This window comes from Pristiophorus japonicus, chromosome 18 (genome assembly GCF_044704955.1).
Source record: "Pristiophorus japonicus isolate sPriJap1 chromosome 18, sPriJap1.hap1, whole genome shotgun sequence".
In the NCBI taxonomy this organism is placed as follows: Eukaryota; Metazoa; Chordata; class Chondrichthyes; family Pristiophoridae; genus Pristiophorus; species Pristiophorus japonicus.
The window spans coordinates 113,148,241-113,164,466 of NC_091994.1; positions in this window are offsets into that span (position 1 = coordinate 113,148,241).

Here is a 16,226-nt window from a genome sequence, read left to right on the forward strand (position 1 = left end):
TCAACTCCACTTTCCAGCCCGATCCCCACATCCCTCGATTCCCCTAGTGCCCAAAAATCTATCGATCTCAGCCTTGAATATACTCAAAGACTGAGCCTCCACAGCCCTCTGGGGCAGAGAATTCCAAAGATTCACCATCCTCTGAGTGAAGAAATTCCTCCTCATCTCAATCCTAAATGGCCGACCCCTTATCCTGAGTCTGTGACTGCTGGTTCTAGACTCCCCAGCCCGGGGGAAACATCCTCCCTGCATCTACCCTGTCAATCCCCCTCAGAATCTTATATGTTTCAATGAGATCACCTCTCATTCTTCTAAACTCCAGAGACTATCAGCCCATTATACTCAATCTCTCCTCATAGGACAGCCCTCATCCCAGGAAGTAATTCTTTACATTAGAACAGCAATTTAATGAATGGACCAGTGTTATTCTTCCAATCGTTGGAAACATTCATTTTTTTCAACAAGAACCACAAATCCATTATTAATTTATTTTCTTAATCATGGCTCCAATTAATCTGAAAATGCATCGCAAACTCCTTTGTCAGGGTTCGTCAATGGAAAATGCATTGTAAAAGTGTCAACATTTAACAAAAGCTCCCGTTATTTCTGTAGGTAGCGCTGGGACTATGTCACGTAACGTTAGGCTGATGGTGTGTTCTGGTTATTGAGTCTGCATGCAGCTCCATGCTCTGGCCACTGGGTGGCTCTGCTGCAATGTCTTTGCTTCAACTGCATGTCTAAGTTGTATCAGTTGTGTCTGAAATATTGCAATGAAGGTCATTGTAATTCATCTAAATTAAGGTTTTTGCATAATATTCCTGTCTGCCCAACTCTCAGCCTGGTAATCTGCACTAGATAATAGCTGATGCTGAAGGCAGCCACCATCGTACTTTTTGACCCACAGCCCTGAGTAAAGTGCCCCAGCTGGTGTAAAGTTCGAGTAGCCTGCGGCTTCCTCAGACCCAGCATTACACTCGCCAAGGCTTCTTCGGCAGCACCTCCCAAACCCACGACCTCTACCACCTGGAAGGACGAGGGTAGCAGGCGCATGGGAACACCACCACCTCCACGTTCCCCTCCCAGTCACACACCATCCTGACTTGGGAATATATCGGCCGTTCCTTCATCGTCGCTGGGTCACAATCCTGGAACTCCCTCCCTAACAGCACTGTGGGAGCACCTTCACCACACAGACTGCAGCGGTTCAAGAAGGCGGCTCACCACCACCTTCTCAAGGGGCAATTAGGGATGGGCAATAAATGCCGGCCTTGCCAGTGACGCCCACATCCCAGGAACGGATAACAAACACAGTATTAATTGTAGGCTCTTCCCTCCCCGCCCTCTCCCACTGTCAGCTTACATTAGACAGCCCCCCTCCCCCCGCCACCCCCATCACCCCCGCCCTGCGGTCCTCTCTTGAAACCTGCTGCCTGTGGTTGGGTTTATTTTTAAGTTCTGTTGCTGCAATATTGGGTTAGCTCCCACATGTGGGCTGCTGACACCCAGCTCTATCACTCCATCACCTCTCCTCAATCTCCATCGCCTCTGCCCTGTGGGGCTGCTTGTCTGACATCCAATGCTTCGATGACTGAAACCTCCTCCAGCTAAACATTGGGAAGACCAACGGGTCAACGTCACAAACTGACAAGCTCCCTCCCACAACCCGCTGTAAGCCCCTCCTTAAATCCCAGCTCCGTGACCGAGCGTTTAGTCACTTCTTGGTAATGTATCTCCATCTTTGGCTCAGGAACCAAGTAGAGAGAGTTTGAGACCGAAGGGGAGCGATGCCGTGGTGCTGGGACTAAGCCGCTGGGAGTGTGATGGAGCAGAGCCTCTGTCTGCAGCTTTCCTCTCACTAATGAAGCTCCCAAACCCTAGGGACAGGGCCATTTACTATCGGGGTGGGTGACTGTTGTAGTCGCGACACAAGCGAGGGAGCCAAAGGCTGAGTCTGGGCTGCAAATAACTCTACATTATTTACATTCATTTCCCTCTGAGGGAACAGAAGTGGCGTGCTGTAACTAATTCCTCTAAGAGTGGTTATCATTGGCCTTTTCAACGTTCGGGTCTTAGCTGGGCTCACGATGGGACCTGTGCCTACTGTCGGCAGACAGAGGTATCGTTGGGCTGAGCAGGGGTAATTCTGGCAGATTTCTCTGGGTAGCCCGGAGATGCCCCTCAGGTACCCCCCCCCCCCCCCCAAACTATTACAAGGGTTGGGGGCGAGCTGTCAGGTGGACAGAAGCAGCACTTGCCGCCCAGCTCGTGTTTTTCTGCCAAATCTAAATGGAGCAGGAAACTACTGGATTCAGGGTTTTGTTTCAAATTTGGAAACCACCCCACAGCAACTCTTTGCCCCAAGGGGGCAGAATATCTAGGCTATGGTTCTTTAAAAAAAAATTGTTCGTTAGCACAGCCCTGAGAAATCAATTAACTTTGCTGACATAGTTCCGGCTAACTTTAGATCAGCTCATATGATCGGACACAAGGGAGTGCAAGCAAACACTGACAGCTGCCCGTTGAAGCTATTTGCTCAAGATGCAAGTGGACGGGATGTCAGTAAATGACAGCTGGTATCTTTACTCTGCTCTAATCTTCAGTCCCTTCTAGGTAATGAAATAATGCCGTGGATCTGAATGGCAGCTTTCCCTTCAATACCGTTCCATCTCTATTATTTCTTCAAAAATCATTGTCACATCTATCAACCTTACGTTCCCCTATAAAATGAACTGCTTTTCAAGCCGTATATGTCTCCTGGAAGAGTTCCAGATATTTTAAAAATATCAAAATAAGAGTGTGATGTTCTTGGGGTGGGGGGGGGTGACTGGGGTTGGAGATTATAATGTAGGTCCCTGTTGAGCTGTTGCATTGTGATTGGCTTAGCCAGTCACGTGATGTTCACAAGACTCAATAAAACCCCAGCCAGTTGGGTCTAGGGCATCCACGATGAGGTATGCAGTTGTGAGCCTAGTGGATGAACCGGTAATGTGTAGTGCGATTGTTAAACCGTTGTTAATAAACCAACTAGTTCTTAATAGCAATGTGTTGCTATGAATTCTTAAGCAATGAACCCATGAAGCAAATATAGTCCAGAGGTGAGAGGTTGTGGCACGTAAGGTGTAAAGTGGTGGGGTTGAAGTCCACCAGCAGGGGAGACCAATCTGGGCCGGGACCTTCGCACAGGCCCTAGCCTGAAATTGGGTAGATACCACACTGAGAGGTGTAGAGCAACAGAGGGACCTTGGAGTGCAGGTCCACAGATCCTGAAGGTAGCAGGCCAGGTAGATAAGGTGGTTAAGAAGGCATACGGAATGCTTGCCTTTATTAGTCGAGGCATAGAATACAAGAGCAAGGAGGTTATGCTTGAACTGTATAAAACGCTGATTAGGCCACAGCTGGAGTACTGTGTGCAGTTCTGGTCACCATATTACAGGAAAGATGTGATTGCACCAGAGAGGGTACAGAGAAGATTTCCGAGGATGTTGCTTGAACTGGAGAATTTTAACTGTGAGGAAAGATTGGATAGGCTGGGTTTGTTTTCCTTGGAACAGAGGAGGTTGAGGGGAGACCTTATTGAGGTGTATAAAATTATGAGGGGCCTGGATAGAGTGGACAGGAAGGACCTATTCCCTTAGCAGAGGGGTTAATAACCAGGGGGCATAGATTTAAAGTAATTGGGGGGAGGTTGAAAGGGGATTTGAGGGAAAAGTTCTTCACCCAGAAGATGGTGGGGTCTGGAATTCACTGCCTGAAAGGGTGGTAGAGGCAGTACCACAATTAAAAAGTACTCGCATGTACACTTGAAATGCTGTAATCTACAGGGCTACGGACCGAGAGCTGGAGGGTGGATTAGGCCACTAACTCAATGGAACTTCCTCATGATTTAATCTGCCTCAGGCCTATAACCCAATGGCAGATATCTACAACACCCAAACCTCTCACATAAGTTTAAATAGTCAGGCAAAAAGACATATAACCCAAATGGGGACCATTGATAAGACGTAGAAACATAGAAAATAGGTGCAGGAGTAGGCCATTCGGCCCTTCGAGCCTGCACCACCATTCAATATGATCATGGCTGATCATGCAACTTGAAGTACCCCATTCCTGCTTTCTCTCCATACCCCTTGATCCCTTTAGCCGCAAGGGCCATATCTAACTCCCTTTTGAATATATCCAATGAACTGGCCTCAACAACTTTCTGTGGTAGAGAATTCCACATGTTCACCACTCTCTGGGTGAAGAAGTTTCTCGGTCCTAAATGGCTTACCCCTTATCCTTAGGCTGTGACCCCTGGTTCTGGACTTCCCCAACATCGGGAACATTCTTCCTGCATCTAACCTGTCTAAACCCAGAATACAAAGAACCGCTCAATCTTTATGATAAAATATAACTGATCCGAAACAGGAAGTCATTATTAAGATCCTCCTCAAGTCACACCTAAAATTAAACCATTTGTCAAATTTTGTGTCATACTTTTTTTTTATTCGTCACGGGATGTGGGCGTCGCTGGCAAGGCCGGCATTTATTGCCCATCCCTAATTGCCCCTTGAGAAGGTGGTGGTGAGCCGCCTTCTTGAACCGCTGCAGTCCGTGTGGTGAAGGTGCTCCCACAGTGCTGACTTTGTCGTAGAAATTTGTTACAACAGAGTGTCTCGCTGGGCCATTTCAGGGCAGTTAATGGTCAATCATCGCTGTGGGTCTGGAGTCACATATCGGCCAGACCGGGTAAGGGCGGCAGATTTCCTTCCCTGAAGGGCATTATCATTGTTGTTGCCAAATTAAACATAGAAACATAGAAAATAGGTGCAGGAGTAGGCCATTCGGTCCTTCGAGCCGGCACCACCATTCAATAAGATCACAGCTGATCATTCCCTCAGTAGCCCTTTCCTGCTTTCTCTCCATACCCCTTGATCCCTTTAGCCGTAAGGGCCATATCTAACTCCCTCTTGAATATATCCAATGAACTGGCATCAACAACTCTCTGTGGTAGGGAATTCCACAGGTTAACAACTCTCTGAGTGAAGAAGTTTCTCCTCATCTCAGTCCTAAATGGCCTACCCCTTATCCTAAGACTGTGACCCCTGGTTCTGGACTTCCCCAACATCGGGAACATTCTTCCTGCATCTAACCTGTCCAGTCCAGCCAGAATCTTACACATTTCTATAAGATCCCCTCTCATCCTTCTAAACTCCAGTGTATAAAGGCCCAGTCGATCCAGTCTCTCTTCATATGTCAGTCCAGCCATCCCTGGAATCAGTCTGGTGAACCTTCGCTGCACTCCCTCAATAGCAAGAACATCCTTCCTCAGATTAGGAGACCAGAACTGAACACAATATTCCAGGTGAGGCCTCACCAAGGCCCTGTACAACTGCAGTAAGACTTCCCTGCTCCTATACTCAAATCCCGTAGCTATGAAGGCCAACATACCATTTGCCTTCTTCACCGCCTGCTGTACCTGCATGCCAACTTTCAATGACTGATGTACCATGTTCCAGGTCTCGCTGCACCTCCCCTTTTCCTAATCTGCTGCCATTCAGATAATATTCTGTCTTCGTGTTTTTGCCACCAAAGTGGATAACCTCACATTTATCCACATTATACTGCATCTGCCATGCATTTGCCCACTCACCTAACCTGTCCAAATCACCCTGCAGCCTCTTAGCGTTCTCCTCACAGCTCACACCATCACTCAGTTTAATGTCATCTGCAAACTTGGAGATATTACACTCAATTCCTTCATCTAAATCATTAATGTATATTGTAAAAAGCTGGGGTCCCAGCACTGAGTCCTGCGGCACCCCACTAGTCACTGCCTGCCATTCTGAAAAGGACCCGTTTATCCCGACTCTCTGCTTCCTGTCTGCCAACCAGTTCTCTATTCACGTCAGTATATTACCCCCAATATCATGTGCTTTGATTTTACACACCAATCTCTTATGTGGGACCTTGTCAAAGGCCTTTTGAAAGTCCAAATACACCACATCCACTGGTTCTTCCTTGTCTACTCTACTAGTTATATGCTCAAAAAATTCCAGAAGATTTGTCAAGCATGATTTCCCTTTCATATATCCATGCTGACTTGGACCGATCCTGTCACTGCTTTCCAAATGCGCTGCTATTTCATCCTTAATAATTGATTCCAACATTTTCCCCACTACTGATGTCAGGTCTATAATTACCCATTTTCTCTCCCTCCTTTTTTAAAAAGTGGTGTTACATTAGCTACCCCACAGTCCATAGGAACTGATCCAGAGTCGATAGACTGTCGGAAAATGATCACCAATGCATCCACTATTTCTAGGGCCACTTCCTTAAGTACTCTGGGATGCAGACAATCAGTCTCCGGGGATTTATCGGCCTTCAATCCCATCAATTTTCCTAACACAATTTCCCGCCTAATAAGGATATCCTTCAGTTCCTCCTCCTCACTAGCCCCTCGGTCCCCTAGTACATCCGAAAGGTTATTTGAGTCTTCCTTCGTGAAGACAGAACCAAAGTATTTGTTCAATTGGTCTGCCATTTCTTTGTTCACCATTATAAATTAACCTGAGTCCGACTGCAAGGGACCTACGTTTGTCTTCACTAATCTTTTTCTCTTCACATATCTGTAGAAGCTTTTGCAGTCAGTTTTTATGTTCCGGCAAGCTTCCTCTCGTACTCTATTTTCCCCCTCTTAATTAAACCCTTAGTCCTCCTCTGTTGAATTCTAAATTTCATCCAGTCCTCATTTGCCAGTCTACTCTAGCCAATTCACGCCTCATACCATCGAAGTTAGCTTTCCTTAAGTTCAGGACCCTAGTTGCTGAATTAACTGTGTCACTCTCCATCTTAATAAAGAATTCTACCATATTATGGTCACTCTTCCCCAAGGGGCCTCGCACAACAAGATTTCTAATTAGTCCTTTCTCATTACACATCACCCAGTCTAGGATGGCCAGCTCTCAAGTTGGTTCCTCGACATATTGGTCAAGAAAAACATCCCTAATACACTCCAGGAAATCCTCCTCCACTGCATTGCTGCCAGTTTGGTTAGCCCAATCTATATGTAAATTGAAGTTGCCCATGATAACTGCAGTACTTTATTGCACACATCCCTTATTTCTTGTTTGATGCTGTCCCCAACCTCACTACTACTGTTTGGTGGTCTGTACACAACTCCCACCAGCGTTTTCTGCCCTTTGGTATTCCGTAGCTCCACCCATACCGATTCCACATCATCCAAGCTAATGTCCTTCCTTACTGTTGCATTAATTTCCTCTTTAAACAGCAACGCCACCCCGCCTCCTTTTCCTTTCTGTCTATCCTTCCTAAATGTTGAATACCCCTGGATGTTGAGTTCCCAGCCTTGGTCACCCTGGAAACATGTCTCCGTGATGCCAATTACATCATATCCATTAACTGCTATCTGCGCAGTTAATTCGTCCACCTTATTCCGAATACTCCTCGCATTGAGGCACAGAGCCTTCAGGCTTGTCTTTTTAACACACTTTACCTCTTTAGAATTTTGCTGTAATGTGGCCCTTTTTGTTTTTTGCCTTGGGTTTCTCTGCCCTCCACTTTTACTATTCTCATTTCTATCTTTTGCCACTGTCTCCCTTTTATTTCCCTCTGTCTCCCTGCATAGGTTCCTATCCCCCTCCCATATTAGTTTAACTCCTCCCAAACAGCACGAGCAAACACGCCCCCTAGGACATTGGTTCCGGTCCTGCCCAGGTGCAGACCGTCCGGTTTGTACTGGTCCTACCTCCCCCAGAACCGGTTCCAATGTCCCAGGAATTTGAATCCCTCCCTTCTGCATCACTCCTCAAGCCACGTTTTCATCTGAGCTATCCTGCTATTCCTACTCTGGCACTGGTAGCAATCCTGAGATTACTACTTTTACGGTCCTACTTTTAAATTTAGCTCCTAGCTCCTTAAATTCATCTCGTAGGACCTCATCCCGTTTTTTACCTATATTGTTGGTACCTATGTGCACCACGACAACTGGCTGTTCACCCTCCCTTTTCAGAATGTCTTGCACCCACTCCAAGCCATCCTTGACCCTTGCATCAGGAAGGCAGCATACCATCCTGGAATCTCGGTTGCGGCCGCAGAAACACCTATCTATTCCCCTTACAATTGAACCCCCTATCACTATAGCTTTCCCACTCTTTTTCCTGCCCTTCTGTGCAGCAGAGCCACCCACGGTGCCATGAACTTGGCTGCTGCTGCCTTCCCCTAATGCGTCATCCCCCCCAACAGTACCCAAAGCGGTGTATCTGTTTTGCAGGGGGATGACCACAGGGGACCCCTGCACTACCTTCCTTGCACTGCTCTTCCTGTTGGTCACCCATTCCCTATCTGGCTGTGTACCCTTTACCTGCGGTAAGACCAACTCACTTAACATGCTACTCACGTCATTCTCAGCATCGTGCATGCTCCAGAGTGAATCCACCCTCAGCTCCAGTGCCGCAATGCGGTCTGTCAGGACACCGGAAGCGTCCCTTAGTTCCCACATAGTACAGGAGGAGCATAACACGCGTCCGAGCTCTCCTGCCATGACTTAACCCTTGGATTAACTTAATTGGGCAACAACAAGGTTAAAGGTTACTTACTGATAAAGAAAGAAAAAGAAAAACTACTTACCAATCACCAGCCAATCACTTACCCCCTTGGCTGTGACGTCACCTTTCGATTTCTTTCTACTGCTTTTTTGCCTCCTCCCTGTAGCTGCAGCTGCACAAGATGGGCCTTTTATAGGCCTCGCATCCCCGGAACTCGCTCCTCCTCCAACTAGCTCTCCGACCACGAACTCCCGCTGGGCCTTTTATAGGCCTCGCATCCCCGGAACTCGCTCCTCCTCCAACTAGCTCTCCGACCACGAACTCCCGCTGGGCCTTTTATAGGCCACGCGTCCCCGGAACTCGCTCCTCCTCCAACTAGCTCTCCGACCACGAACTCCCGCTGGGCCTTTTATAGGCCTCGACATCCCCAGAACTCACTCCTCCTCCGACTAGCTCTCCCTTATTAATGCAAATTAAGTTAATCTAAGTTAATCTAAGGGTTAAGTCATGGCAGGAGAGCTCGGGCACGTGTTATGCTCCTCCTGTGCTATGTGGGAAGTCAGGGACGCTTCTAGTGTCCCTGACGGCTACATGTGCGGGAAATGTATCTGCCTGCAGCACCTGACAGACCGCATTGCGGCACTGGAGCTGCGGGTAGATTTACTCTGGAGCAGCCGCGATGCTGAGGATGTCGTGAATAGCACGTTTAGTGAATTGGCCACACCGCAGGTAAAGGGTCCACAGCCAGATAGGGAATGGGTGACCAACAGGAAGAGCAGTGCAAGGAAGGTAGTGCAGGGGTCCCCTGCGGTCATCCCCCCCTGCAAAACAGATACACCGCTTTGGGTACTGTTGAGGGGAATGACTCATCAGGGGAGGGCAGCAGCAGCCAAGTTCATGGCACCGTGGCTGGCTCTGCTGCACAGGAGGGCAAGAAAAAGAGTGCGAGAGCTATAGTGGTAGGGGATTCTATTTTAAGGGGAATAGATAGATGTTTCTGTGGCCGCAATCGAGACTCCAGGATGGTATGTTGCCTCCCTGGTGCAAGGGTCAAGGATGTCTCGGAGCGGGTGCAGAACATTTTGAAGGGGGAGGGTGAACAGCCAGTTGTCTTGGTGCATATAGGTACCAACGATATAGGTAAAAAACGTGATAAATTCCTACAAGCTGAATTTAGGGAGCTAGGATTTAAATGAAAAAGTAGGACCTCAAAGGTACTAATCTCAGGATTGCTACCAGTGCCATGTGCTAGTCAGAGTAGGAATCGCAGGATAGCTCAGATGAATACGTGGCTTGAGTGGTGCAGACGGGAGGGATTCAAATTCCTGGGACATTGGAACCGGTTCTGGGGGAGGTGGGACCAGTACAAACCGGACGGTCTGCACCCGGGCAGGACCGGAACCAATGTCCTAGGGGGAGTGTTTGCTAGTGCTGTTGGGAAGGGGTTTAAACTAATATGGGAGGGGGATGGGAACCTATGCAGGGAGACAGAGAGAAGTAAAATAGGGGCAGAAGCAAAAGATAGAAAGAAGAAAAGTAAAAGTGGAGGGCAGAGAAACCCAAGGCAAAAATCAAAAAGGGCCACATTGCAGCAAAATTCTAAAGGGGAAAGTGTGTTAAAAAGACAAGCCTGAAGGCTCTGTGCCTCAATGCGAGGAGTATTCGTAATAAGGTGGACAAATTAACTGCACAGGCTGCAAATAATGAATATGATATAATTGGCATCACGGAGACATGGCTCCAGGGTGACAAAGGCTGGGAACTCAACATCCAGGGGTATTCAACATTCAGGAAGGATAGACAGAAAGGGGTAGCGTTGCTGGTTCAAGAGGAAATTAACGCAATAGTAAGGAAGGACATTAGCCTGGATGATGTGGAATCGGTATGGGTGGAGCTACGGAATACCCAAGGGCAGAAAACGCTGGTGGGAGTTGTGTACAGACCATCAAACAGTAGTAGTGATGTTGGGGACAGCATCAAACAAGAAATTAGGAATGCGTGCAATAAAGGTACAGCAGTTATCATGGGTGACTTTAATCTCCATATAGATTGGGCTAACCAACCTGGTAGCAATACGATGGAGGAGGATTTCCTGGAGTGTGTTAGAGATGGTTTTCTAGACCAATATGTTGAGGAACCAACTAGAGGGCTGGCCATCCTAGATTGGGTGATGTGTAATGAGAATGGACTAATTAGCAATCTTATTGTGCGAGGCCCCTTGGGGAAGAGCGACCAGAATATGGTAGAATTCTTTATTAAGGTGGAGAGTGACACAGTTAATTCAGAGACTAGGTTCCTGAACTTATGGAAAGGTAACTTCGACGGTATGAGACGTGAATTGGCTAGAATAGACTGGCAAAGCATACTTAAAGGGTTGACGGTGGTTAGGCAATGGCAAACATTTAAAGATCGCATGGATAAACTTCAACAATTGTACATCCCTGTCTGGAGTAAAAATAAAACGGGGAAGGTGGCTCAACTGTGGCTAATAAAGAAACTTAAGGATAAAGTTGAATCCAAGGAAGAGGCATATAAATTGTCCAGAAAAAGCAGCAAACCTGAGGACTGGGAGAAATTTAGAATTCAGCAGAGGAGGAAAAAGGGTTTAATTAGGAGGGGGAAAATAGAGTATGAGAGGAAGTTTGCCGGGAACATAAAAACTGACTGCAAAAGCTTCTATAGATACGTGAAGAGAAAAAGATTAGTGAAGACAAACGTAGGTCCCTTGCAGTCAGATTCAGGTGAATTTATAATGGGGAACAAAGAAATGGCAGAGCTGTTGAACAAATACTTTGGTTCTGTCTTCATGAAGGAAGACACAATTAACCGACCAGAAATACTAGGGGACCGAGGGTCCAGTGAGAAGGAGGAACTGAAGGATATCCTTATTAAGCGGGAAATTGTGTTAGGGAAATTGACGGGATTGAAGGTCGATAAATCCCCGAGGCCTGATAGTCTGCATCCCAGAGTACTTAGGGAAGTGGCCCTAGAAATAGTGGATGCATTGGTGATCATTTTCCAACAGTCTATCGATTCTGGATCAGTTCCTATGGACTGGAGGGTAGCTAATGTAATACTACTTTTTAAAAAAGGAGGGAGAGAGAAAACAGGTAATTATAGACCGGTTAGCCTGACATCAGTAGTGGGGAAAATGTTGGAATCAATTATTAAAGATGAAATAATAGCACATTTGGAAAGCAGCAACAGGATTGGTCCAAGTCAACATGGATTTATGAAAGGGAAATCATGCTTGACAAATCTTCTGGAATTTTTTGAGCATGTAACTAGTAGAGTGGACAAGGGAGAACCAGTGGATGTGGTGTATTTGGACTTTCAAAAGGCTTTTGACAAGGGTTCCACACAAGAGATTGGTGTGCAAAATTAAAGCACGTGGTATTGGGGGTAATGTACTGACATGGCTAGAGAACTGGTTGGCAGACAGGAAGCAGAGAGTCGGGATAAACGCGTCCTTTTCAGAATGGCAAGCAGTGACTAGTGGGGTGCCGCAGGGCTCAGTGCTGGGACCCCAGCTATTTACAATATATATTAATGATTTGGATGAGGGAATTGAGTGTAATATCTCCAAGTTTGCAGATGACACTAAACTGTGTGGCGGTGTGAGCTGTGAGGAGGATGCTAAGAGGCTGCAGGGTGATTTGGACAGGTTAGGTGAGTGGACAAATGCATGGCAGATGCAGTATAATGTGGATAAATGTGAGGTTATCCACTTTGGGGGCAAAAACACGAAGGCAGAATATTATCTGAATGGCGGCAGATTAGGAAAAGGGGAGGTGCAACGAGACCTGGGTGCCATGGTACATCAGTCATTGAAAGTTGGCATGCAGGTACAGCAGGCGGTGAAGAAGGCAAATGGTATGCTGGCCTTCATTGCTAGGGGATTGAGTATAGGAGCATGGAGGTCTGACTGCAGTTGTACAGGGACTTGGTGAGGCCTCTCCTGGAATATTGTGTTCAGTTTTAGTCTCCTAATCTGAGGAAGGATGTTCTTGCTATTGAGGGAGTGCAGCGAAGGTTCACCAGACTTATTCCAGGGATGGCTGGACTGACTTATGAGGAGAGATTGGATCGACTGGGCCTGTATTCACTGGAGTTTAGAAGGATGAGAGGGGATCTCATCGAAACGTATAAAATTCTGATGGGACTGGACAGGTTAGATGCAGGAAGAATGTTCCCGATGTTGGGGAAGTGCAGAACCAGGGGACACAGTCCAAGGATAAGGGGTAAGCCATTTAGGACTGAGTTGAGGAGAAACTTCTTCACTCAGAGAGTTGTTAACCTGTGGAATTCCCTGCCACAGAGAGTTGATGCCAGTTCATTGGATATATTCAAGACGGAGTTAGATATGGTCCTTACGGCTAAAGGGATCAAGGGGTATGGAGAGAAAGCAGGAAAGGGATACTGAGGGAATGATCAGCCATTATCTTATTGAATGGCGGTGCAGGCTCGAAGGGCCGAATGGCCTACTCCTGCACCTATTTTCTATGTTTCTATGTTTCTATGAACCTGATGGGATTTTACGACAATCCGGTAATTTCATGGTCGCCATTACCGACACTAGTTTGCTCACCTGCTGTGCCGGTGTGACACCACAAGGCCCTGTCCTATACCTTGCACGGTGCAGAGCTGCACCTACCTGTAAAACATTACAAAAACAAGGATATCAGGTTCCAAGGAATCATGGTAGATGCAATCAGGAGTGTTATTCCTCCCCTGGACTCTGACTGGCACAGTCAGGTTATGTTGACATGGGGACGATGTGTGATTGGACGAGCTTCACTGAGGCGTGGAGAAGCAGAGGGACCTGCTCCAATCCACCAGCACCAACCCCACCTCCAGCATTCCTGCAGTGAAGCAAGTCAGAATTTGGCACGGTGCTCGGCTCAGCTTTGTACAGGAACCTGTCGAGGAACTGAAGCACGACAATGTTTCATTGTTACCGCGTTCTCATGTCTCAACCTGAGATTAAAGAGATTGTGTGGACCTCTGTGGCTGTTCTACGGAGCGACGATCTGCTTTTAGTTAGAACCCAGACTCAGTAGATGCCTCATCGGAAACGATTCCAATGACTGTGTACTGAAGCTGTTGGTGCATGGGCCAAGGATGCAGTCTCTGCTTTATAAAGTTGGCATGTCGTGTCTGTCACACTTCAAAAAGAAAGACTTGCATTTATATAGCGCCTTTCACAACCACTGGATGGCCCAAAGCACTTTACAGCCAATGAAGTATTTTTGGAGTGCAGTCACTGTTGTAATGTGGGAAACACAGCAGGCAATTGCGCACAGCAAGCTCCCACACACAGCAATGTGATAATGACCAGCTAATCTGTTTTTGTTATGTTGGTTAGGGGATGAATATTGGCCCCAGGACACCGGGGATAACTCCCCTGCTCTTCTTCCAAATAGTGCCATAGGATCTTTTACATCCACCTGAGAGAGCAGAGGGGGCCTCGATTTAAGGTCTCATTTGAAAGACGGCACCTCCGACAGTGCAGCACTCCCTCAGTACTGCCCCTCCGACAGCGTGGGGCTCCCTCAGCACTGCCCCTCCGACAGTGCAGCACTCCCCCAGCACTGCCCCTCCGACAGTGCAGCACTCCCCCAGCACTGCCCCTCTGACAGTGCAGCACTCCCTCAGCACTGCCCCTCTGACAGTGTAGCACTCCCCCAGCACTGCCCCTCCGACAGTGCAGCACTCCCTCAGCACTGCCCCTCCGACAGTGCAGCACTCCCTCAGCACTGCCCCTCCGACAGCATGGGGCTCCCTCAGCACTGCACTGGAGTGTCAGCCTGGATTTTTGTGCTCAAGTCCCTGGAGTGGGAATGGAACCCACAACCTTCTGACTCAGAGGCGAAGATGCTGCCCACTGAGCCACAGCTTCAGTTCTCATACACTGGCATCACACTTCCTGGAACAACTCAGAATGTAGGAAGTCGGGAACATGTGAAGCAAAGTGGGAAAAGTGCTCGGAATTTTCATTGCAAAAGTACTGAGGACCAGCCAATCCCGAGTTACCATTCTGGCGAGCCCACGAATGAAAGAAACTCTTTTGAGTTTACCTGCAAAAACATAAACATTAAAACCATACCACCCGACCCGGGTGACACAGCAGACATTTTCAAGGCCCCTTTTTTTTTTTGGTTTTTGGTTTTTTTTTGGGGCGCTAAAATCAAATTTTTCCAGTGCCCCCTATAAAAGGGAAGGGGACACTAAAAGCACCGGCAATGAAAACAAATTAAACTTTAAAACGTAAAATCAAATTAAAATTTGGTTGCCGGGCGTGATGATGCACTCCAGTCCCTCCGGTGCCCACCTCTCGCGGAAGGCCGCGAGCGTACCGGTGGACACCGCGTGCTCCATCTCCAAGGACACCCTGGACCGGATGTAAGAGCGGAAGAGAGGCAGGCAGTCAGGTTGAACGACCCCCTCGACCGCCCGCTGCCTGGACCGGCTGATGGCACCCTTGGCCGTGCCCAGGAGCAGTCCTACGAGGAGGCCCTCGGACCTACCCGCTCCCCTCCGCACAGGGTGCCCAAAGATCAGGAGAGTGGGACTGAAGTGCAGCCAGAATTTCAGGAGCAGCCCCTTCAAATAATGGAACAGGGGCTGCAACCTTGTGCACTCAATAAAAACATGGAACACGGACTCCTCCAGACCGCAGAAATTGCAGGCGGCCTGGGAGTCCGTGAACCGGCTTAAAAATTTGTTGCACGGCACTGCTCCGTGCACCACCCTCCAGGCCAAGTCCCCGATGAATAGTGGGAGGACCCCTGCGTAGAGTGCCCTCCATCGGGGACCCCCGCCTCCTCCGGACGGCAAGATGGTACGCCATGGCGTGTCCGGACGGCCGGCGAGGATGGCAAAGTTGAGGGTGTGCAGGAGCAGCCCGTACAGGAAACCCCTCCGCGCGGAACTGAAAGGCACGGAGGGGATTTCCCCGAGGCGGCTCAAGTTGTGAGGCGCCGGCCACGAATGAAAGAAAGGCAGAAGCTGATCAATCAGGTGGCTTAAATTATATTTAGAAAATGCTGCATGAATCTCAACATCCATCGCACTTCTACACCTCTGCATAGCAGCAGCTTTAATCAACCTTCATTTTATTTATAACCGAGGGTGGGAATGTTCTTCGTAAGCCTCACTGGTGCCAGTGTGCGATGGAAAGCCAGATTAGAATTGTAGGGCCCCTCTGCAACGCCCCACCTCCCCCTGCACCCGCCACACCCCACACAACAACCCCTCCCACACCCATCTCGCCCCACACAACCCCCCCCACAATCCATGGAATGATTCTCCATATTTGTTCAGGGCCACTGGGCACGGAGCCTGTTGGCCTGTGACTCAATCTGCCCCTTGAGTTTTGCTACAACTCTTTCACTGAATCTGGTAATGGTGCTCGGGGCTATCTGAGTGGCGGGACCACCTGACATGAGGCTCGGGACCAGTGACCCTGGTCCCATTGCAGCGAAATCCTGAGCTGAAACCAGCTGCGGGCTGCATCTCTGGCTGTGCTGCCCGAGCACACTGGCCCGGCCTGCCTGTTGCTTGCTGGTGCTCTGACTGCAGGCTTCTGAAGGGCCTGGTGAAAGTTAACACATTGTGTGCGCAGTGATATAAAAGGATTCCCAGCCTTCAGCACATAACCCTGGGCAGGAACCGAATCCT